This window comes from Acinonyx jubatus, chromosome B4 (assembly GCF_027475565.1).
Source record: "Acinonyx jubatus isolate Ajub_Pintada_27869175 chromosome B4, VMU_Ajub_asm_v1.0, whole genome shotgun sequence".
NCBI classification, from domain to species: Eukaryota; Metazoa; Chordata; class Mammalia; order Carnivora; family Felidae; genus Acinonyx; species Acinonyx jubatus.
Window position 1 is genome coordinate 99,778,613 of NC_069387.1, and position 24,698 is coordinate 99,803,310.

General features: G+C 39.1%; 1 long non-coding RNA gene across 1 annotated transcript in view; it reads left to right on the top strand.

Annotated features, from left to right (window-relative positions):
- LOC128316440 (uncharacterized) overlaps positions 1–23,784 on the top strand; it is a 58,879-nt gene extending 35,095 nt beyond the window's left edge. Inside the window, exons 2-3 of the long non-coding RNA XR_008300361.1 lie at positions 6,154–6,230; positions 23,366–23,784. This is a non-coding gene — a long non-coding RNA (uncharacterized LOC128316440). The remainder of the gene's footprint in view (positions 1–6,153; positions 6,231–23,365) is intronic.
- The last annotated feature ends 914 nt before the right edge of the window (positions 23,785–24,698 follow it).

A 24,698-nucleotide genomic window follows, 5' to 3' on the forward strand; every position in this document is an offset into this window, starting at 1 on the left:
CTTTGTTGACTTTAAGATGATAGTCCAACACCTAGTGTGATTTGCAGAGGCATTTGTGATATCATCCTTTACCATCTTTCCTACCTTAAATCCTTTCAGCCCATCCTTACATCTTCCAGCTATATCAACACATTTGTAGTTCCTCAGATATCCTTTTCTATTTCCTGACCCCCATCTCTTTCCTTTCTCTGCCTTTTTCACATTTCTCTATGTGTTATTTGTTCTATGAAGACTTTCCTTGATAAGCTGATGGAATTCTTTGTGTCCCCATTGTATGCCGAGAGATTGGGGAGTGTTTAAAATGGATTATATCTGGGCTGCCTGGGTGGCTCAGTCGGTTAAGCAACTGACTTCCGCTCAGGTCATGAACTCATGGTTTGTGAGTTCGAGCCCCACGTCGGGCTCTGTGCAGACAGCTCAGAGCCTAGAGCCTGCTTCGGATTCTTTGTTTCTCTCTCTCTCTCTCTCTCTCTGTCGCTTAAAAATAAATAAACATAAAAAAAAATGGATTACATCTATTGCCTCACATGTTTTCCCCCTGCTGGACTATGGGCAACTTGTTTTGATGGACTGTGGCCTCAGATGTTAGTACTTTGTGATGTACATACCAAATAGTAGTATTTTCTGAACAAGTAAATAAATAGCAATACAATTCGATCTTGCTGGCTGATTAATCCTAAAATAGATCATTATAGCCTGTTTTGTTTTTTGTTTCTTGTTTTTTGTTTTTGCTTTTGTTTTTTTTCTTTTTCTTCTTTCTGTTTGAGTCTACCTTGCAGGATAGTGTAGGGAAATGCAAGGTGCAGGAAAAAGCAACTGGTTATGAGGAGGACTGAGTTCCTTAGGGTTTCTTACATCATACAGACCTGGCAGGAGCTTTGTAGCTGAGTCAATTCCTCCAGGTACCCTTTGTGGAATAACTTTAAAATCCAGGTTCTTTCTCAAGAGAATGTGGTTTGTTTGTTTGTTCCAAATTATCTGTCTTTAATATTAGGAAAGAAATCAGACATATTATAGCAGAAGAGAGAAATGCTACCTCTTATCAGTCTGGTTCAGAGAAGGCCTTAGGCAAATCTTCCCAGGAACAAAACAGTTTTCATTGTTTTCCATTATTGTTCCTTATTACTGTTATTATTATTGGTATATAATGTATAATGATGTGAGTGACTTTTGCTATGTGCTATGGCATATGCCGTTTCATTGTAAACGTTAGAAGTCTTAGTTTTTATGGATTAAAGCCTATCTGAGGGGAAACGGTGTATGAATGATAGCTGTAGCCAAAGAAGCTATAGAAATAAATGTAAAACTCTATTGAAATTTTAAAAAAATGATTCACTTACCTATTGTTTCCTCTATTATGTATTTTATTAGTAAACTCAATACTCAACCAAATATTATATCATTACATTCTTGTCAAGACTCATAGGACCATTCCAATGACTTCTCCACACAGCTTTATAATGGCCAATTCTAGACTCTTCTGGAAGGATTTTTGATGGCTTGGAAGATAGATGCTAATCACCAGAAATCTTCTGTTTTCTGCTAGCTGCCAGCCCAGGAATGTCAGGTGATAAAACTTGGTTTAGCGTCAGAATCTGATACTTAAAGATGCCTGTTACTTGGCTTTGGCAAAATCTCATTCTTTACAAGTTAATAAACATGTTTACCCAATTCAGCCCTTCTGTATTTTATAAATCTGGTTGTAATTGTATCCAAATCACCTTTAAGTTTAGAAAATGCCTATGAGTCAGAAATATGAGATGTGAATGTTTAAAGGTGACTTTCCTGTAACACAGTGTGTTAAACATTCTCCCCCTTCATACTCCACCCCCTTCTGCTTCTTCCTTTCCCACTGCAGGAGACTGTGTGTTCTGTCTGTTACAAGCACTTTCATATTCTTATGTTTACGAGCTGACTGGAGAAGGCTTCATCAAGGCATTATTATGTATGGTGCTATTCTAGACGCTGGCATAAATGAGATGAACTAGGTACAGGCAACATTCTTAACTCATTCATGGTCTTAAAAAAAAAGGCAGTTATGAACCCAAACAATTATAGTGTGCGCATTAAGCACAAACTGCAGGGAAGCATGAGATTTTAAGGGCACTTACAGGAAGGAAGTAGCAGTGGGGTTACTGAAAGCAGGAAACGAATTACAATTAAAGCAGATGCTGTGAACAAAAGTTTGAGCTAGAGCTCTATAATGTTTAGGTTGATTGCTCATTGCTCAAGTTTCAAGTACAAGGTAAAGAGGGATGGGATTTGAAGGTAACATTTGTGTGCATAGATGGAACTAATGTAGGTCACTACGCAGGTTGTGTGAGCCAAATAACCCAGGTAGGTCAGCTTAACTCCTCTCTTCAGTGGCCAAAGGGGAGTTGGGTTAGGGGTAAAGGAGAGAGTGAACATAAACGAGTAGTGATTCTGAAATATAATCACTTAAATGCCATCTGTTACGAATTACTGCTTGTCCTCTTATATGTGTTAGAAGAAAAATGTGCACTTTATGAAATGGCATCTTCTAATGGTCAATGGTAAATTAGTTTCTAGATATAATACCTTATTATGCCAAAATACTGGAAATAGTACAGAGGTGAAAGTCGATTACAGAGTATGGCTGAACTGAAGAAGAATGAAAAGCAATAAATATGTTAAGATAAGTCTTCATGACTATGAAGGGGGGCTGCTTCATTACAGTGGGAGCCGCTGGAGGAGAAGCCAAGATTCTTTGTTAGCTTGTTATGATAGGCAAAATAAGACCTTATTACTCTCCAATGGATTTGCTATTTTAGATCTGTTTTGGAAATACTTATGAGATATTGAATTTATTATTTCTTTGACTAAAAATCTTAATGGCATATGCTATTTTATTTTTATTTTTATTTTTTGACATATGCTACTTTAAAAGCAATTTCATTTAAATAACCATAACAATAATAATTTTAAAAAAAACAAAGCATCAACGTTCAGCACTACCACCTTCTCTGAAGAGTAAATATATTACTTCAAACTGCATTTTTAAAACAAAATTTTGTCTAAAATCCCTTCATTCATTCATTTGCCTAAAATTCATGTTTGAACTTGCAAAAGCTTGTTCACTGTTGAAATTTTCATCTACTCAGAATCAGTGTTTATTTTCCTCCAGATTTCATATAAATCAAAAGTTGAAATTAAAAAAAATCAAAAGGAAAATAATTACTTTTTAAAATTATGCATTTATATATATTTTTTTGTATTGTGAAGCCATATGGAGTACACCCTCAGATCTGTTCTAAGAAAAAAAAAACAAAACAGCTGCTTTTTCCTGTCCTAGTCATGTGCTGGGGATAAATGCATTCTGAAAAGGACTAGGATAAATGCATTCTGAAAAGGATGAGATTGTGAACTCAGAGGGATCCTAAGAATTTGAGGTATGGTAATAGGGGTATTATTATTTATTTCGAATAGCAAATGTAGTAGACTGTAGTTGGCCTGCAGAGTGTGAAACCCATAGAAACTCATTCACAGCCATGTGTTTACATGTCCAGGTACTTGCACTTCTAAGCTTTTTATATTCAAGTGTGAAAGACTTAGTTTCCAGTTAGAGGTTGATGGGAGAGATTCATTTTCCCTTTTTTCTCTTTTGGGCTTGTTGTTTTATCTTGTATCTGGGAGTAAGCTTGTGTTTTGTTCCTGAAATCATCCTACACCTGTGATTACATGTAAGCTTCCTTTAATAAGCAAGAATGCAAAGTCTGAAGCTTAACTTTGCCTTCTAGACCCAGATTTCCAACTGGTGGTTTTGATGCATTAATGAATCGAGAAATTAACTTTGTGGGTTTGACTAGCACTTTTCAAGAATGGACTCTAGTAGAAAATACCAGAGGGTAATACAAATGTTAAAGTAGGCAGTTAGTTACATTCTGGAAGGATGTCTGGAGGCCAGTGAAGAGGAAATCCTGGCCAGCTATAAGGAAGTCAGAGAGGCCTGTCCTGGCAGCACTTTGAAACAAAACCACAAGAAACTGGATCAGACCAGACAGACCCAAGATGGCTGACAAAGTAGGCCAGAGTTCACATTATTCCTTCATTACACTACATTAACATGCTAAAATTATGTCCCTAAGGTGCCCTGACAGGAAACCCCTGACCAAATAAGGAAGAAACACCTGTACCCCTGCTTCAGAGAAATCCCCGCCTCAAGTAATGACTGTTCCATCTTCTTATTAACAACTGTCAATAAAAGATAAGCTCCGGGGGGGGGGGGGGGGCAGCTCTTTCTTGAGCTCACCAGGTCTCACATCTTGAGAGAATACTTTCTCTTTAATCAACATTCCTTCTTGTATTGCTTGTCCCTGTGTTATGTCTGCCCTTGAATTCATTCTCATGATAAGACCAAGAGCCTTTAGCCATATCTTTTAGATGGGCTGGTTTGAGGCCTCAGACTCAAGGTGCTCCCCTGGCAACACAAATAGGGTGGGTTTCATGTTACTCAATTTCCGTTTCAGTTATACATACAAACGAATGGAAAAGATTTCTAGATTCTCCCTAGATACCTATTCTTCTCTTCTTAAATAATAAATAACTACATTTCAACTACATTTCCCAGCTACCCTGTAGCTGTATGGGCTTAAAGTTTTGAAGGGTACCATAATATGCCACCGCAAAATTGACTCTTTGGCATATGGATGCATTTTGGGCTGAGAGCCATTGAACATCAGCATAGGCAGGAAAAGCTCTAAAAATGGGGCACACATTTTCTCCCTGTAAGGGTATTTATATTCGTAAAAGTTGTCTCCCTCTCCCATACCAGGAAGTGGAGGACTGTTAACAATTTATCAATGGAAAAGGTGCCCACTTAAATGTGTATGCCAAATCTTAATAAATCATTTGTTTACCATGTTTATCTGGTCACCTTCCCATAACTTAAATCCCCTGCTGCCCCAAACATCTTTTCCTTTGTTTAGGCTAAGGTGGTGCACAAGCCTGAGTTCTAACCAGCCCCTTGGGTTGCACATTGATGGGTGCTTCCATGTGCATTAATGTGTATGTTGGAAAACCCAAGGTGGATAGAGGAAAAAGATTATTTTCCTGTCCTACAACCTAATTGTGGCTAACAGGATATAAATGGAAGTGAAGTGTGCCACTTTTAGGTTGTGTCTTTGAGGGAAGGAAAAGCAACCTCCTCCTTTCTCTCCACTTTAGCTACAGTGCACACATATTGATGCAAGCTGGAGAAGCCAAACCACTAGATAGAAATCTCACACTGAGAATGGCCAGACAAGAAGATCGAATGAGCCTGGATCCCTGATTATTATGGAGCCTTTACATCAGCCCGTGACTCTAGCTAACTTCTAATTAAGAGATAAACAATTCTCTTGTTGAAGCTTTTATTATTGTGGATTCTAACCATGATTGAATTGATGTATCAATTAGTACAGATCATGGTATCTGGGAGTGGAGCTGTAGAAACAACACCTAAAAATATTATACTGGCTCAGTGATTAGGAGGGATGGAGGGAAGATGCAAATGTTGGGCTAGAAAGCTGTTGACAATACCTATATTGTAATAAAACACTTGCCAAATTACTTGGAGAGATCCTGGATGTAAGACTATGTGCCAACCAAACCATTAATACTTTTATTACTTATAGGCTGTGTAGGCGCCCCAGGGCAGGCTGCCCCAACATGGGTCACTTTGGCATGGATATTATTTTGAGCTAAAAGTAATAAAAACCCAGTAGATGCAGGAAGAGCTCTTTTCCTGGTCCTCAACTGCCTAAATTTACATTGGCAAGGACAGCCTGTACCAGGCAATCAACAGAGACTTTCCTTTACCTAAGAAACATATCTGCTAAAAGGGCAACCTTTGTTTTTCATAATATCTCCTTTTACCTTCCTGCTAATGGACCTTCTCCCTTATGTATCCTCAAACCCTTTCCCCTTCTTTAGCTCATATCAGCTTCCTGTTGCCTCGTTGTCTTTGGAATTTCATGTTTGTGCAGATTGCCTGCAGGTACTCTTATTAAATTTTATTTTCTCCCGTTAATCTGTATCATGTCAATTTAATTCTAAGTCCAGCTAGAAGGACCTTGTAGGGCAGAGGAAGGTCTTTCTCCCCAATAACTGTTTATATTTTTTAAATTAAAAAAAATTTTTTTCATCACTTGACAGGTCCTACCAGAGAGGTGAACTCAAGTTATAATTGGCCACTTGCAAAGAGAAAAAGAAGAGAATGAAGCTCTGGGAAGGTAGGTTTTCTGTTTCTTTGGCCTGCAATCTAAATTGAGAGTCTTATAATGCAGGGCCTTATAAATCAGTTCTGACAGGAAACAATGCCATTTGTGCCCAAACTGAGGCAGTGGTAAAATGAGTCTCTAAATCAAGAAACAGTCTTTGCAGGAGATAAGACTGGACAAACCGTTAAGACTATCAGACAGTGGGAGCCAGCCCAGTGGGAAACATTAGATTAAAGATGTTGCCTTCCTACTGAAGCCAATTGTTTTATTTGGCCTGAAGGTAGTCACTATTAAATTGAGCAAGAGAGTGATTGACAGGGCACAGAAGCAAGTAAACAAAAGACCAGAATTGTCAGGCTAAAAAGCAGTGTACTGATGAGAACTTTGTCTTTATTTACTTGCAACCGGAACTGCTAGAAATAAAGAATCTGTTGACCTTCTAAAGTTTTTCATTTCATTGTGTTACCAAAGAAATTCTTGACCTTCTAAAGTTTTTCCTTGCGTTGTGTTACCAAAGGAATTGTGGACCAAGCTTGCGAAATTCTATTAGTGTTCACCCCTTAAAACAAACTTTATCTCCCTAAACCTGTCCAACCGGCAGGAAGCAGCCTTCTGACATTTTGAAGTTCCTAAGTTGGGAATACTCTGTGATGTGTACCTCTCATGTGGCCATGAAAATAATGGACAAGCCAAGTCAAACATTGGCAAGATAATGACCAAGAGGGTATGCCCCAGAAAATGGAACAAAAGACTGCCGGGTAGCTTAACGCAGGAAATTATTGCCATGATAGTGAGTTCAGTTACTGTGGTGTTCTCCTTACTCTTCCCTTTTCAGAATTGAGTTCAGTGTGTTGATCTTGTTCCTATTTACTACTGTGTATTAGTCTGGCAAGTGGGGCAGAAACTCAATTTTGATTAATAGATTGTCAGTTCATGCAAAGCCACTCCCAGTTTTGATGGGAGTGCACATCACCCAGAGATGCCAGACTTAGAACAGGATGCAGGACCTACACGAGACTTTGGGGTTGTCTGTCTTGGAGAGTGGAAGGGAAGGAGGATGTTCTAAGATGAATGGGAAGGGAAACGTGACCTGGATCGACTAGGATGGCCAAGACTGAAGTAGACTCACTATCTGTTCTTTTCTGTTGCAGAGAAAAGTCACTTTCCACCAAAATTCATGTTCCCATTCATAGTACACACTTGGTCTTGGGAAAGGGATGCCCATTTAGGGATTACATTTTCTAGCCCCTCTGATACCCGATGGGATCACATAACTACTTGCCAAAGAATGCAAGTCCACTTGACTTGTGGAGTCTGTCCTTTCTTGATCAGGTTGTTTAAGACACAGGAATACTTCTGTCTCGTGCACTCTCTCATGACTGGAAAGGAAAGGACAATCCTTCCCTCACCCCCAGCCATCGAATCCATATATTGAAGATGACAGAGCATCAGTCTGAGTTTCTGAACAAATGCTAAACACAACATGAGGAAGAAATTTTTGTTGTGTTTGACCTATTTTGCATTTAGAGAGGCCTGTCTTTTTTTGTTTTTAAGTAGCAGCTAGTCTTACCCTAAGATACCTTTTTACATGTAGTAAAATAGTAATAGTAATAGTACTTTGGCACATGGCCATCCAGCTCAAGTCTGTATTTTCCAGTCTTTTTTGCATCTGGATGTGACTACATGACTAAGTCCTATCAGTCGGACATGAGCTAAAGTGGTATATGTAACTTCTGTGGCATGTCCTTTAAGAGAAGAAGTATATCCTCCTTTTTATTTTTTTCTTTCCCATAATAGAGTCTGGGCATGCTGATGGGAAGTGAAACACCCAGGAGCACCTGGGTGGTTCAGTCTGTTAAGTATCTGCCCCTTGATTTTGGCTCAGGTCATGATCTTATGGTTCATGAGATCTAGCCCTGTGTTGCGCTCTGTGCTGACAGTGTGGAGCCTGCTTGGGATTCTCTCTCTCCCTTTCTCTCTGCCCCTCCTTCACTTACACTGTCTCTCTCAAAATAAATAAACATTAAAAGAAAGAAAGAAAGAGAGACAGAAAGAAAGAAAGAAAGAAAGAAAGAAAGAAAGAAAGAAAGAAAGAAAGAAAGAAAGAAAGAAACATTTTAAAAAGAAGTGAAATACCCATCGTACACAAAAAGTGGTCTGATCAGGAAGATAGGACACCAAGATAAAACAGTGTAGGCCTAGGTTGCCTGTTTGGAATTTCACATGGGAGAGGAACTTTTCTCTTATGTAAATCATTGTTATATGAGAAGGCTCTCTGCTACAGCATATGAACAGATAGCTTACCTTATGCATATACATGTGTATGATTGACAATAAAACTTATTTTTGCGGGTTGCAGTTTTAAAAAATTTACATTGTTCCATTGTATTAATAATTCCACGAATACTCTTTTAATCTGATGTCCATTTATTTCTCCTATGCCTCTCTTCTTTATGGCGCCTCAGTAGTTAAAGGGCTCATAAACTCAGTGCCTCTCTATGGTAATTGTGCTGTCAACCTCCCCTAGAAATGACATTTGTAGTAGTGTAGGAGAGGTAAAATAATTTCTCCTTAAACCTTCTAGGTTCGTGGCTGAGACCCCCTGTAATGAAAAGCAGATTAACAGGACAAAAACAGGAGTTTAATAACATGTATACGTCCTGTATAAATGGGAGAGACCCAGGAAGACCGAGTAACTCCCTGAAATGGCCCAAGCCACCACCTTATTTGTCCTCTCCAGCAGACAAAAGAGGATGTTTGTGAGGGCTGGGCGGGCACTTTTGGGGAGTTGCCAGGAAACACATAGCAAACAAAGGTATGGTTGTTATGCAGATTTAAGTAGTTGCCTTTTCCATTAAAAGCATTTCTAGAGATTTGGTCGTCCTTTTCCTTGTTGAGAGAGGAAGTAGGCCTTGCAAATGGTGATTTCCCTTATAAACGTTAATGTCTCTTACAAAAAGGTATCTTAGTTTTCAGAGCTGTTCTTGTATCTGTAGTTTCTCAAAAATAACCAGCTCAAAATAATCCTTATGCCTAAGTGGCATATTTTGGCATGGTAAATTTTGCTCCCTTTTATCAATTTCTCCAAATGCAAAATGCTTTGAGCTCTCTGGTATGCAGATTTCCAAAGGTTTGGCTAAGGGAGTTAGGTATCCTATCTATTATGCCTAAGAATTGGACAAATTGGACAGATATAGGAAGCCATGGGGAGATTCCCAGGATGACTCAGCTGTTTCCTATCCTGGGAATCTTGTTGATTGAAGAATAAGGTTTAGGACTTTTGAATTTTAATTTTATGTATTTATTTAAATTTTTTTAATGTTTATTTTTGAGAGAGAGAGAGATACAGAGTGCGAGTAGGGGAGGAGCAGAAAGAGAGGGAGATGCACAATACGTAGTGGGCTCTGAGCTGTCAGCAGAGTCCAGTGAAGGGCTTGAACCCACAAACCATGAGACCATGACCTAAGCCAAAGTCAGATGCTTAACCGACTGAGCCACCCAGGTGCCCCTTGAATTTTAATTTTTGTTCATATCAATAAAGTGCCCAGTCCTTTTTGAATAGGAATAATGTAAAAATTGATGAAGGAATTAAGTGAGCAGTGTTACTGATGCACATAAAGAGGAAGTAAGGTAAAAATCAACAGAAAAAAATGAAAAATGTGTGACTACATGAAATTACGTTTTTTGATAATTTATGATTTATTTCTATTTCTCATATAACCCAGATGATTAGCTGTCTTACTAAGCAGAGGTCAAATTAATGTGGTTTAGGGTTTTTTTTTTTTTTTAATTACAATGTTAACAATACATCAACCAATATTATTTTTAAATTTCCTTTTTTTAAAAGGCAGCAGCTCGGGACCTTTTTGGAGATAGATATCAAAGACTAATAAAGGATAAGTATAGTAGTTTATAAAATAAGCACAAAAATCAATCAGTTCACTTACTCTTTTTCCTTAATATTTACTTACCTTCCACCAACAACAAAAGAGATGTAGAATCTTAAAGTCAATACTGTTGACTCACTTGTACTTGTGTTTTACTCCTGGGAGACTGGCTAAGTGACTATTTACAAGGTTGGGAAGCATGTATGTTCTGCTATATTATTGGGAACAGGATCTTGCAAGCATGAAGTCATTCCATTGGGAGATAGGGACTTGTGTCTCTTGGATCTACCACTATTAAGTTATATAAAAGGGCAAATTGTCGCAATATTTGGACCTCCATTTCATCATCTCTGCAATGAGGAGCTTATGCTAGATGAGCCCTACAACTCTTTTGCGTTCAAATTATGCCTTAAAGGAAATAAAATGTAATTAAAAAAAGAAAGTGACACATCATAATAACAGAACTGAATTTGAAGGAAAGGAATGGATTTAGATGTATTTATTTTACGTGTGTTAAACAACCCCAAGTATAGCACAGGACTTCACATTGTCTCTTAGAAACATTCTCATGGCTCTCGATTTCTTCAGATTGTTGTGGAGTCTCACCTCCATCTCGGCTCAACAGCATATGACTGTTAAAATTTTATCCCCCAGATGGCAGCACAGCATTCTAAGTTTAGAATGGTCTGGTCCAGGGCTCTGGCAAAAGGCAATACAAGCTTGTCTCTGGCACATTTATGTGTCACGTTTCTTCCTTTTGGAGGAAATATGCTACGATTCTGATGTTAGGAGACTTGAGTGATCAGAGACAAATAGCTCATTTTGAAGCGAACACAGCACCTATCCAATTGCATGTTTGTGTAGTTCCACTTCTGATAAATAGTACGGAAGACAATCACACAAAGTAAACTAATGAAATGATGGGAGTTAAATATATATATTAGGTTGAAGAAATGACCTGAATTTTTTATTTTTCTTTACATGTTATTTTATCAGAGTTTGAACATATTTACTAAATGTATGTAATAGGATGAAATAACTGCTCAGCCATTACTTTTAAAGGACACAATTGAAATGGATAGGATCTTCTATCACCTCGGCTGCAAGCTGTTTATGCTATGACAGTTGCTAAGACTTGCTTAGGAGACAGAAACAAACAAACAATATAGCTTCACAAGGTGAGCATGAAAGAAGTCAGGGGAAGATCCCTATCTCTGTTTTATGATTCAAAAGCCAGTGGAATCAATTGGATTGAAATAATATCTGGTCATTTGTATGATGGCCAAAGAGATTAGCATGAATCCTTTAAGTTTCCAGTATATAGGGAGGAAATTAACCCTTATACATTCACAATACTAAAACAGTGCTCATAGGTAACACCATGAAAGTAGCATAAATAAAGATGGGAAAACAAAGTGTAAAAAGGCTATAGAGGACCATCTTGAAAATAAGAAATATTTCATTTTGATGGGCTGTAAAACATGATCCTATTTGTATGTTTTAGAGATTCCTTTACCTTTAGGTTCAATGAAGGCTTCTTTCCAAATAGAAGGGAAGCAAGGAAAAAGGAAAATGTAGGCCCAAACATGTATGTTAAAGACGTTTCACATTGGGCTAGTTAGGAAATACTGCTTAATCAAACAATATGCGATGTCACTGAAGAGTTTTTACACAAGACAGGGACAGTCAGATTTATTCTATAAACACAGGGTTCTGGTAGCACTATGAAAGAGAAGTTGAATGTAGAAGGAACTAGAGACAGGGAGATCAGAGATGAGCAAGGAAACACAGTCCAGAATAATAGGAGCAGCCATCATCATAGCTTGCCAATAATGATTGGTTGGCTTGCCAACAAATTTAAAAATTGCATGATCTACACAAAGGCCCTTTAGTAGCCTGCAAATTTTTACATGTTTTTCCCATCAGGATGCATATTCCCTCCCCTTCTCCTGTCCACATAGCATTCGGATGCCAGGTTTAAATATTCTACATAGAGGGGCCCCTGGGTGGCTCAGTCAGTTAAGCGACTGACTTTGGCTCCGGTTGGTCATGAACGTAAGGCCTGTGGGTTGGAGACTCTTGTCCTGCTCTGTGTTGACAGCTCAGAGCCTGGAGCCTGTTGGTTAAGCATTGGAATTCAGCTCCGGTTATGATCTCACAGTTGGTGGGTTCGAGCCCTGTGTGGGGCTCTGTGTTGACAGCTCAGAGCCTGGAGCCTGCTTCGGATTCTGTATCTCCCTCTCTCTCTGCCCCTCCCCGACATGTGCTCTGTCTCTCTAGAATAAATTAGCATTAAAACAAAAATTGTAGGGGCGCCTGGGTGGCGCAGTCGGTTAAGCGTCCGACTTCAGCCAGGTCACGATCTCACGGTCCGTGAGTTCGAGCCCCGCGTCAGGCTCTGGGCTGATGGCTCGGAGCCTGGAGCCTGTTTCCGATTCTGTGTCTCCCTCTCTCTCTGCCCCTCCCCCGTTCATGCTCTGTCTCTCTCTGTCCCAAAAATAAATGAAAAACGTTGAAAAAAAATTAAAAAAAAAATTGTATGCAGAATTAGCTATATTTATCAACAGGTGTCTCCTTCCTGCCCCACCAACACTTTATACCCAAACACTGGAGAAACCTTATCTTTTCTTCATAATTGCAGTTTGTTTGCAGGAAGATTGAACTGGTTGAGGCTTATAAGAGCAAACGTTTTTTCTCCCTTTAATTGTTTTTGATGCCGCCATCAGTGATAAAGTTGAGCAGCCAGCAGAGGGCGTGTTAGATGGAGAGAGTACAGTGTCTGCCTTGCCCATTTTTTTCTGCCTTGTTTTCCCTTTCCACCTGCCTCTGATTTGTTTCTTTCCCTCCATCGTCAACTTCTTTTTTCCTCCCTTCCTTCTTCCTAAATTGAATCAAAATATTTGAAAACTTTCCTCTCCTTCCCTCTTCTCACCACTAAGACCAGAGGGGTCTTCATTTGGCTAATGGGTCTCACTGTTCTGAACAAACATTGTGATCTGAAATAAAGCAACAGGCAGTCCAGATGGGATAGTGGTTCTTGCTCCCTGTTGCAATTGTGGAAGAATTGCCTGACTTACTGAGTAGAAACAGTATAATTTGAACTCCTGAATCTTCACTAGAATGAATTCAATTATAAGTCTCAGGAAGAAAAGCCACAAATGGCCTCCACATGAAGCTCTCTGTAGGAATTTTTCCAACTCCCAGCTTTGATCAGAAGACTGTAGTTACAAGAAAAGTTTTATTCAATGAGAAAAGAACCAGGAAACAGCAGACCTTCTGGAAACCAAGCTCACGATCTATCTCTGTGGTCTCTTGGTTACTCTCCTGGGACATCTGTCTGCTTACCCACTTCAACAAACTGGCTCTATTTACTTCCACCTGCATGTGAACAAAGGACTATGCTCCAAGCTCCTAAATCGACGTGTCCTCAGTTCCGGAGGTCAGCAGCAAGAGGTGGGAAACTGGTTAAACAAGAGTGAGGTACTGTCACCCTTGGGCAAATTAACTTGAGTCCTGGAGTCATAAGACATGGCTCATAGAGACTATATTAGTTATGTTGTGATACTGCCATGATAAAAAAAATAAAAATAAATCAAGGGATTTTGTGACGTCAGCCTCTTTCCTGGTATCAGAGCTCTCCCCTGGGTCTTCTGCAATGGGAAAACCAGTAAGTGAAGACAGAGAGCAGGTAGAGGATCCCCTGGAAGGGCTTTTAGGCCGGAGGCTTGGAAGTGACATTTATCACTTCCACCTCCTTTTCATTGCCAGAGCTCAGTCACAGGACCCATCTAAGTGCAAGGGAGGCTGGGAAATTCAGTCTACCACGAGTCTAGGAGTAAAGGAAATGGAATTATCTTTCCCACAGGGACCCGTCTTCGTTGGTCAGCAGGGAAGTTGTCAGAAAAACAGTGCTGGGCAGATACCCCAAAGACGTCTTCTATTATGAGACAATTGTCTGGCTTTTCCTGGGGCTACAGCAATGCTTCAGTCAGCCTGCTCAGTTTCTGTAGCCTTGTCTGAATTACTTGTTTCAACCGAATGATGTTATTTTCTTACAGCATTCAAGAGAATTAAAAAAATGACTTTACTTCCTTTCACCAGTACTCATCTAGGTTCTCAGATTGTTTATTGGTAATCTCTATTTCTTTTTAATGTCATCTCGAGGGGAGAAAATCCTATTTCAGCCAAGAGATTTCATTCTGTAATTACATCACAAAGGATCACTTTATAAGGAAGGCATTGACTTTGAATTTCTGTCAGCTTCAATTTACGTAGATGGAAAACTATGGAATATATACCATAAACAACAATCTTTTTTTTTTAAGTCTTTGCAACCAGGAATATTTCAGCTCTCTAAGTCAGCTGACAAGCTTAGGACCTGGTGCTCATCAATCCTGTGCCTGAATAGTTCAACAAACACTTTGTTCATAGAACACAAAATGGGTATGATATTTCAGACCATAGGGAACAGAGCTGTCTCGCAAAATGAGGTTCCGTTGTTTCAATATATCAGATTCCCTCCCAACCCCCAACTAATCTAGCAAGGCTGGCTCCAATTGCTATGTGTGCTAAACTTCAAGAACTCTATAACGATCAAACCTTTAAATTACCTCTTCTGTTTAACACAGATCTGCCAGGGAATGCACTGTGGGAGTATAGAAGGAATCCTAGCTGTTAAGAACCATGTTGCAGAAATGTGATTTTCACTATTGCTACTACACCAGTAGTAAAAATTTAGGAAATGAGCCTTTTTGTCTCTAGTTACCCATCTCTGCTGCTAAAGCCAAAAAGAGGTCCCACTGGTATGCAATCTCTTGAAGTCCAGAGTGCACTGTGGAAGCATATAGAACTGCACACTTGTGAGCCTAAAGCTACTGAATGCACATGTTGCTATGTAGACAGAAAGCTAATCCCTAGATTGTCTTTAAAGAATCCAAATTCCACATCAAGGCAATATGCCTAAGCTTATGCATTTTCTAAGCCACTTAACACATTTTAGAATAAATATATCAGATTTTATAGACCAGAGACACCTGACTAGAGACAACTTGTTACATTGATGCAAGGCTGAAAATTGATATCACGAGTTTGTTTTGAATTATAAACAATATGTTTAAAGGCACCACAAATGCTACCTCCCCATTCACTAAACCAGGAACCTGGGAGACATCCTTTTCTCATCTCCCCTACCAATCAATTATGAAGGCCTACCGAAGTCTACTTTCTAAAACTCACCTGAACAAATCACCTTTTCTTCCAGCTGTCCTGCTATCACCTCATCCAGTCTCCAACATTTCTTACCCAAGAGCCTTCTACTTGCTACTCAAAGTGAGGACCTCAGTTCATTAGCTTCAGCATCACTCAGGGGCATAGATATAAGAAATCTCAGCCTCCACCAGAACCTATGTATTAAATGCATTTCGGCATAGTCCCAAAATAATCTATATGCATGCTACATTTTTTAAATTTTTTAAATTTTTTAATGCTTATTTGTTTTTGAGAGAGAGAGAGAGAGAGAGAGAGAGAGCAAGGGAGGCGCAGAGAGAGAGGGAGACACAGAATCCATAGCAGGCTGTCAGCACAGAGCCCCACGTGGGGCTTGAACTCACAAACCGTGAGATCATGATGCAAGCCGAAGTCTGACGCTTAATTGACTGAGCCACCAAAGTGCCCCTATGTGCATTTTAAGAAACGCTGACATATCTTCGTTCCTCTGACTTTATTTATCTTCATTCCATTCTGAATACCAAAGCCAGAGCAATCATTATAAAACTTAAATATGATCATGTCAGTATCTTGTTAAAACCCTTCAATTTCTTCTCCTTGTCCTTTGACTAAAATACAAAACCTTCAAATTAAATTATAAAGCCCCTCATGACCTAGATCCTGATTATTCCCCCCATCCCGACCCCAGCTTCATCTCAATAACACTTTCCCTTCACATACTACACTGTAGCCATCTTTCTTCCAAATATGGCCTTCTCTTTCTCTAATGGGGTCTTTGCACCTGCTGTTCCCTAGTCTGGGATATTCTTTCCCTCACACTGGTCAACCTCAGTCCTTTAGAATTCAATTTAAATGTCAGTTTAGTAGGAACCCTACCCTCAGACCACCTAGGTCTCATAGCATCATTTCTTGCTTTGTCATAATTCTCAATATTGTATCAACTTGTTGAATACATAGACTTCCAAATAAAGTTTAATTTCCATGGGGACAAGGACCATGTCTGTCTTGGTGCAGAGCAGTATCCCTAGTGCTTAGGACAGCAACTGGCACATGGCAGTTGTGAAAGAGCAACCAAATAAAATACCTTCTCAAAAAGATGAATGGGCAGCTTTCCACATCCTTAAGAATAACTGTCTTCCAAAATTATGAGATGCTGTCATGGGGAAGATAAATCAGATGTATTCTGATGGGCTCCAGAGGGCAGAAAGATACAAGCAGGGCCCATGAATGACTATACCACTATATCCTAGCATTTTGTTGGAGCCAAAATATCTGTTGACTGGATGGACCAAAACTAGTATGTAAAAGTTTTAGGAAGAGAGAAATCATTAAAGTAGTCACTCAGTATCATTTGCCAGGTAGTAGTCATGGAATGGATTGTTTTGTGAGGAAGTTCAGATTGTATGACTGTTCAAAGGCAGGATATGGAATAAAAAATTCCTATCTTAAGAAAGTATTTGAAGTAGATAATCTCTCAGATCCTTTGCAGCATTAACAATTATGTTAATCATAAGTGCTAGCCTTAATTTTTTTTTAATTTTTTTTCAACGTTTTTTATTTATTTTTGGGACAGAGAGAGACAGAGCATGAACGGGGGAGGGGCAGAGAGAGAGGGAGACACAGAATCGGAAACAGGCTCCAGGCTCTGAGCCATCAGCCCAGAGCCCGACGCAGGGCTCGAACTCACGGACCGCGAGATCGTGACCTGGCTGAAGTCGGACGCTTAACCGACTGCGCCACCCAGGCGCCCCAACTAGCCTTAATTTTTTAAAACAATGTAACTCATACTTGTGAATGATGGTGTTACTAGTTTTATGCAGAGACTGGTAGTAAGGGGTGTTACTTGGCATAATCAAAAGGACATTGACAAAAGGACAAATATTTCCCTATTTGGTTGTCATTAGTCATCAGACTTCACCATTAGAGAGTCATTCGTTAGAAAATGTTCCTTCTCCAGGCACCAACACTAAGAATGCAAATGTCACAAGGAGAGGCAACATATTTAACTATTATCCATAATTTTTACCTTTATTTGATTTATATTATGGTGACCCATTCTTATAGTTGAGAGTAAGCAGTAGAGTGGCTAGGGATAGTGTGGTAACATTTGGAAGGTAAGAGGCTCTGGATATTATTATTTATTTAGTCTCAGCTAAAATAGTTCTCCATCAGAGATGATCTCAGATACCTCCATCTAAATGATATGTCTCTCCATGGGATTCTCTCTTGTATCAACTTTCGTTCAATGAAGATGTATTTATCGAGTTCCTGTTATGTGCTAAGCATTGTTCAAGGTACTTTGGATACATCATTTAATCAGAGACAAAAACAGACACACATAACCACCCTTGTGAACTTTGCATCTTAGTGATGTGTGTTCCAAGGACCAGGAATGCCGACGTCACCTGGAAACTTGTATGAAATATAGAATGTGGACATTTCCCAGACCTACTGGATTATATTCCGCCTTTTAACGAGATGCTCCGGTTACACAAACATCTGGATGTTTCAGTTTGAGAAATACTTTTCTGGTGTACTTGCCCTTTATTTTGTACTATTTTCACATGTTTAAGTAAGATCTGTTTAATGCTTAAAGCCTGTTTGGCCCACTAGACTAGAAGCTGTATGAAGTCAGGGACGAGTGGGCAAAGATGGATGAGATAGGGAAATGTCAGTAACAAACTTCATCTGTTATTCAGCTCTAACAAGGCACGGACTTGGCTCTGCCCAGACTTCTCTTTTCATTCTCGCTGGCTAATTCACTTACTGCCCAACGGGCAGGGCAACTGAAACCTTTGCAGGAGAATCAGCTAACACTTGTGAGTTCTTTCCCACCTTCTGTCGCAGCTCCATCATCTCTTGCATTTTTAAAACTTGCATGAGAAAAAATTTACTAGCGGGGTGCCTGGCTGGCTCTGTGGGAAGAGCATGCGACTCTTGATCTTGGGGTTGTGAGTTCAAGCCCCATGTTGGGTGTAAAGCTTAAATGCTTAAAAATATGCTAAAAGGTAAATATGCTTAAAAAATTACTAGCATAAGAACATTTGTAATAAAAAATGATGGTGTTAATTGCTGTGGATAAAAAAAAAGGACTTCTGTGGTTTGTGTTACATGCAAAATCAATCTGGTAGTCTTGCCTCTTTGTTCATCCCTACAAATCTCATCTAAGAGTTTCTTTTCTATTCTAGTTTTGTAACATATCACTTTAGCATGGACAGTAGGCTTTGGTGGCTGATAGGGTTGCCCCTACGTTGTACTTTCTGTAACCCATACTTCATAGGAGTTGGCAAACTTTGTCCCATGGGCAAATTCTGACAGGCTGTCATTCCCCATCCATTTTTATGTGACCAGTGACTCTTTTTCATACTTTTAAATTGTTGGAAAAAATCAGAAGAAGAGTGATATTTCATGACACGTGAAAATTATAGGAAATTCAAATTTCAGTGTCCATAAATAAAGTTTTATTGGAACACAGCCATGCTCATTCATTTGCATATTGTCTTAGGGCTGCTTTCATGCTATACTGACAAAGATGAGTAATTGAAACAGAGACCATATGGCTGCAAAACCTAAAATATTTACTATCTGGGCCTTCACAAGAAAAAAATTGCCAACTTCTGCTCTATCGTACTGTTGTCCAGTGGAAATATAATAAGCCACCTGTGGCATTTAAACTTTTATGATAAGTACCTTAAAATGTTTTTAAAAAGGTAAAATTAATTTTAAAAATATATTTTAGTCACATATATCCCAATCATTATCATCTCGATATATAATCAATATTAAAATTATTGAGATATTTTACAATCCTTTTTTGTGCTAAGACTGCAAAAACCCAGTGCATATTTTATGCTTCTGGGACAGCATAATTCTAACTCACCACTTCTGGGACAGCATAATTTGAACCTCACCACATTACAAGTGCTAATAGGCCCATATGGCTGGAGGCTCTATTTGCAGCCCTAGAGTATGTAGTTAAAAGTTGAATCATTTACCTTAATTATAGGACAGGATTAAAAATTATTATAATATTAAAATTAAATATCATTGATATACATATGGTAGACAAAGTTCATACCTCATAGCTTAACCCAGCACTACTCTAACCTATCAGGGAGGCAAAACATCATGGGCCCATGGTAAATAGCATCCTAAAAGCGAAGTATCCAGATTACCTGATTCTCAAGTTTGCATAACAGAAGAGAATTTTTTCCCTAAAGTTTCTGTAGTGAGGCATAAAATTTTGGTAGGATAGAATCTCTTTGCCACGGGAAAAGGAGATAGACTTAATCTGTGGTTTAGAGTTTTCTGAATGCTCTGTAGAAATGAGTGGGGGGGGGGAGAGAGAGAGAGAGGAGAGAAGAGAGAGAAATCATCTAAAAAGTGCAGTTGTAGCCTATTGCTTAGGGTAATCCATTTTAACTAGACCACTGAGATACCCACCTGCTATTAAAAAAAATGTTTGAATTGAACCCCTTGAAAATAGGACACTGAGGGTATTTTAAATATAGGCCACCCTTTACAAAGAAAACTATTTTTACAGCCTCCTATAAGGCAGTGTGGCTTGCTTTCAATGTCTGGAATTTCTTTGCTATTTAGCACGCAGAACAGCACCTGACAGCCTTCCCAGCTACTAAAGGAAGGCCTCCGCCTTCATCCTTCCTTCTCTTACCATCTGTTCTTTTTCAGAACCACAGGGCCTCAGCTGTGCTGTGGAAATTGACAAAGGTAATGACTTCCAGCGCGGCTTCTGTTTCCTAGCACTAGGTAGCTCCAATGACCTTTCACTGTCTCAATTTACCCACCTGTTAAATGGGGATAATGATGATCAAATGAGGGGCACTGCGGAAGCAGGGGTTAGAAGTGTTTGCCTAGAGGAAAAGAACATGGTGTTAGTATGGTAGAAAAACAGAAAATGTCCTTTGCTATTTAGCAACTCATATGCTTCCCTGCTCCAAGAGATCTAACCTCCCTTAATTAAGTTTGGCAACAAATGGGCATCTCCTTCAGGTAAAACCTGCTTCATAACAAAAATAAGAGGATTTGACAAGGCGCTGGGACAGTTCCCAGTTCAGGGCAGGGCAGTAGAAGATAATTCAATGAAAGAGATATAAGGTCTGAGAAGCAAAGGATAGCTCCTGATTTTACACAGCAACGAAACATGTTTTGCAGCAGGCAAAAATGGGCATCAGACAAGAGGATTTTCGTAAGGAAAATGTGCTCACACCTGAAGAGGATTTGAGGTTTTTGTTTGTTTGATGTGGCCCTATTCTGTGCTGACAAAACACATTCTTTTGTATATTATTCTTTGTGGTTCTTTGCTCTTATGGCCCTGAGCCCTATAATGATATATCATTTCTGCTGAGGGCCGGGTGTGCCTGATGATGGATGAGAGGTCCCACAGTGAAGGAGATCCATCATCCGCTACACTTGAGTTAATTGAAGTGACTCTGCCTGTGGCCAGTTGTCTGAAAGCACACTTTAAAAAAGAACCTGGATGTGGCGTGACATGTACTTTATTTCTGGAATGTGGCTGACCCCCAGTAAAGACCTTAAGTAAACCGAAGTAAAAACCTGTAACCAAGTAGCAAACCAAAATAAGAAACAAAACCATGAGGAAGTGACCTGTGACGATCTTTGGACATTCGACTGAATTCCGGAAAAGAGCAAAATGTGAGCCTGAAAAGTGCTCATTTCTCCTAACTGGACTGTAGAGCTGTCAAATGTGTCAGAAAGAGCCCCTTTGGGAAACTTCTGAGTTTTATAGTGTAACCAATGAATGAGTTTTCATAGAGCGTGATCGATGAAGAGATTGTCATGTATCAGAGTGATTACATAATAAAAACCAGAGATAGTCCTCAGAGTTTTCCAATTTGGTATGTAAAATTTAAACCTTGCTCACTTGAGATCAGCAAAACTTGACATAGAAGAAATATAATAAGCCTAGGGGGGGAAAAAAGCTTCTAGTTGAGGTTACATTACTCTGTAGGTAGGTAGCCTTGAGGCATTCATTTTCCCCATCCGAGCCCCTGTTTCCCTTTTTCCGTGAGCGGGAATTGAACCTGATGTGTTCCTAGGCTGTGTGGTGTGGTATTGGAATCGCCCACCACGTGTGGCTCTTGAGCTCTTCACATGTAGTTACTGAGAGACTACCTTTTAAATTGTATTTAATTTTAATTCGTTTAAATTCAAATTTCAAAACAAATGCAGCATAAATCTGTTTGAATATTGATTACTTATTAAAATAAAACCTGTTTAAATATTGTATTAAAATTCATTTCTCCGGTTTCTTTTGACTTTTTCTTTAAGATGGCTATTAGAAATGTTAAAATTGCCAATGTGGCTTTCTAAGTTCTTTTGGACAGTGTTGTTCTAGAGGAATAATTTCCATTCATATCCTACTTTCATGGACATTCATAAAAATGGCTATATCTGTTCCATAAAAATATTAATGAGCTATATTTTTTCTCCTTTCTATAAATGTAGATTTTTAAAAAATTTTTTCCACTTTAAACATCAAAGCAGTGTTCATGAAAGGAAACCCATATGTTAGATGAACAGGAGTAAAAATATCACTTTCCTTAGGAATATAAACTCTTTTGGGCACCTGGGTGGCTCAGTTGGTTAAGCGTCCAACTTGGGCTCAGGTCATGATCTCATGGTTCATGAGTTCGAGCCCCATGCCAGGCTCTGTACTGACAGCTCAGAGCCTGGAGCCTGCTTTGGATTCTGTGTCTCCCTCTCTCTCTGCCCCTCCTTTGCTTGCTCACTCTTCCTCTCTCTCTCTCTCTCTCTCTCTCAAAAATAAACACTAAAACAATTTTAAAAAGTAATACAAGCTCTTTACATTTAACGTTAATCAAGGTCTCCTCTGAACCACCACGAGGGACACTTATCTCAGATTTTACTTCTCTCCTTTTAGGAACATGCTTCCAACACATCTTTTAGAGATTCAAGACTACCTTCAGGAGAGTTGCTAAGTGTAATAGTCCTCTCTTAGTTGAAGGAAAAAAAAGCGACAAAGGTTGGCCCATTCTCATAATTTGGGGAGCATAAGTTTTCTGGATTTTGAAAAAAAAGATAGATCTGCTTTTTATTCATCAGCAGGGAGGATCCTGGTGCTGCTGGGTCTTCAAGAGGAGTGTCTCGAACTTTTCTGCGCAGCCTCTGACATTTAAAGGCCAGGGCCATCCAGCCCATCTCAGACGAAAGCTGCCAGTTCCAAGTTTCATTGGCTATCTTCTTCTGGATTCCATATTCATGGCGAGGGATTAAGATCCGCATGTCATGATGCCCTAAAGATAGTACTGAAGAAAATGCATTTAGACAGATGGTTCCACGTGGGCTGTAGCTTTCCAGAATAGCTGAGATTGATATCGAGGCTGAAATCAGGCATGCTTATCAAATGGTTATACTTATCAATTCAGATATTATTGAAGATAATACTGCCATATGAAAATACTTTCTTGGCCACCTAGAAGTTTGCCCTCAGAAAACATCCGTATTCCAGACATCTTATAATTGATCATCCAAATTGGAAGCTTTGCCCCTTTTGTTCAGAATAGTATACTCTATTTTTGAAGGTTGAGACTACTTTCTTATTTTATTTTTTTGTTTCATCTTCATGCTGAAAAAAACTGGGACTTTTAGGATTCTGTGGCTGCCCCCGAATAGTATCTAATCAGCATCCTTCAAAGCTCTCTGTTTTGTCTTTATCTGGTTTTTTGAGGGAGAGAAGCCTAGCTTCTTTTCTGCATCTATTTCTTACTTCTAATCATTGTAATTTCAACTAAGTTCCTCAAAGACCAAGAGATTTCCTTCACCCTACCTGCTTTTGAAGAGCTTCTGAAGGTTAATCACTCAACAGTGGAACGGCATTGCTATACCTGACTGCTTTTATATCTTTCATTCATGTATATTTTATTTTTCTGGAAGGAGAAAAGGTAGGAAATGGTTCATTGAACTGAGAGTGTTTTCTAATTTCTACCCCCTCCCCTTCTAAGAATGATAATTACTAAAAATATCTTTTTCTAGGACAAGATGTTTGTGTATCCACGACGTTAGGACTCTCCTCTATTTGCTGCTGACTTCCGTCTGAGGCATTTGAGCACGGACTATCTCTTGAAGAGGAAATCATTTTTCACAGGCAAGTCAGAATGACAGACCTTGCAAATAAAGATGTTGTGTTGATACAGATATGAAAACCAAAGCCTACCCGCAGCCACAATTAGGTGTCTAGTTAGCAGAGTATCTACCAGTCTTCTTGAAAGCTGGCCATCTTTCATCTAAATATAGAAGATGAAAAATTATTGGTGGGACAGACCATCTTTTTAGACATAGCATACAATTAAGGCTTCCATAGTGTGGCTCAAATGGAGAAAATATCTTGATATTTTAATTTTCTTAATCTGGTATAATTTGCCGGTTTACTGTCTGACATTTTCTAACATCTAGTGAGCAGGAAAATCCATCCATATTTTATTTTTAAAAATACTTATTTTTTTTAACTCTGAATCATTCTCAGAAAGTGTATTCTGAAGTTCTTCATAATATTTTTAACAGGAAAGGTGATAGAGTAAAACATGTCAATTCTCTTCTGAGGCTACTGTGAAGTTTATCGCTATGACTATTATCTCTCCTCTCTCCTCTCCTCTCCTCTCCTCTCCTCTCCTCTCCTCTCCTCTCCTCTCCTCTCCTCTCCTCTCCTCTCCTCTCCTCTCCTCTCCTCTCCTCTCCTCTCCTCTCCTCTCCCCTCCCCTCCCCTCCCCTCCCCTCCCCTCCTCTCTCCTTCTTTCCCTCTCTCTCTTTCTTTCTCTCTCCCTCTCCTTTTTTTTTCTCCCTCTCTCCTTCCCTCCGCTCTCTCAGGATTACTGATGCTAATATTATTTCTTTCCCATACTGCATAATTGTGCATATGCACCTCGTCACCTCCTTTTAGTTTAGATATGATCTATCAGACATGTTATATAGCAATAAATAAAACAAATAATTCTCATAAGTCACAATAAAAGCCGATTAGCAACTACTGGAAATGAAAGGAATACTCAGCTGTTTACACTGTAAAATCACTCCTCAGTACCAGCACTTCAAGTACAAAATGAGAAGTGAAGTGGGAAAATTTGGGCTTTGAACCAAAGAACATTTTGCCTGCGTTTAATGTTTTTCATTGGACCGGGGAGCAGTGCTTTTTTTGTTGGTAGGGAAAAAAAATTAAATGTACGCGCTTCTTACAGAAAGTGGAATAATTATATGTGGTTTCAACAATTATGGTCTTCACTCTTGGTTCCCTGTATGAAAATATTCTACAAGGAGAAAGCTCACGTTATTACAAAGTCATGGCTTAAACTTGGGTGTGATCATTTTATTT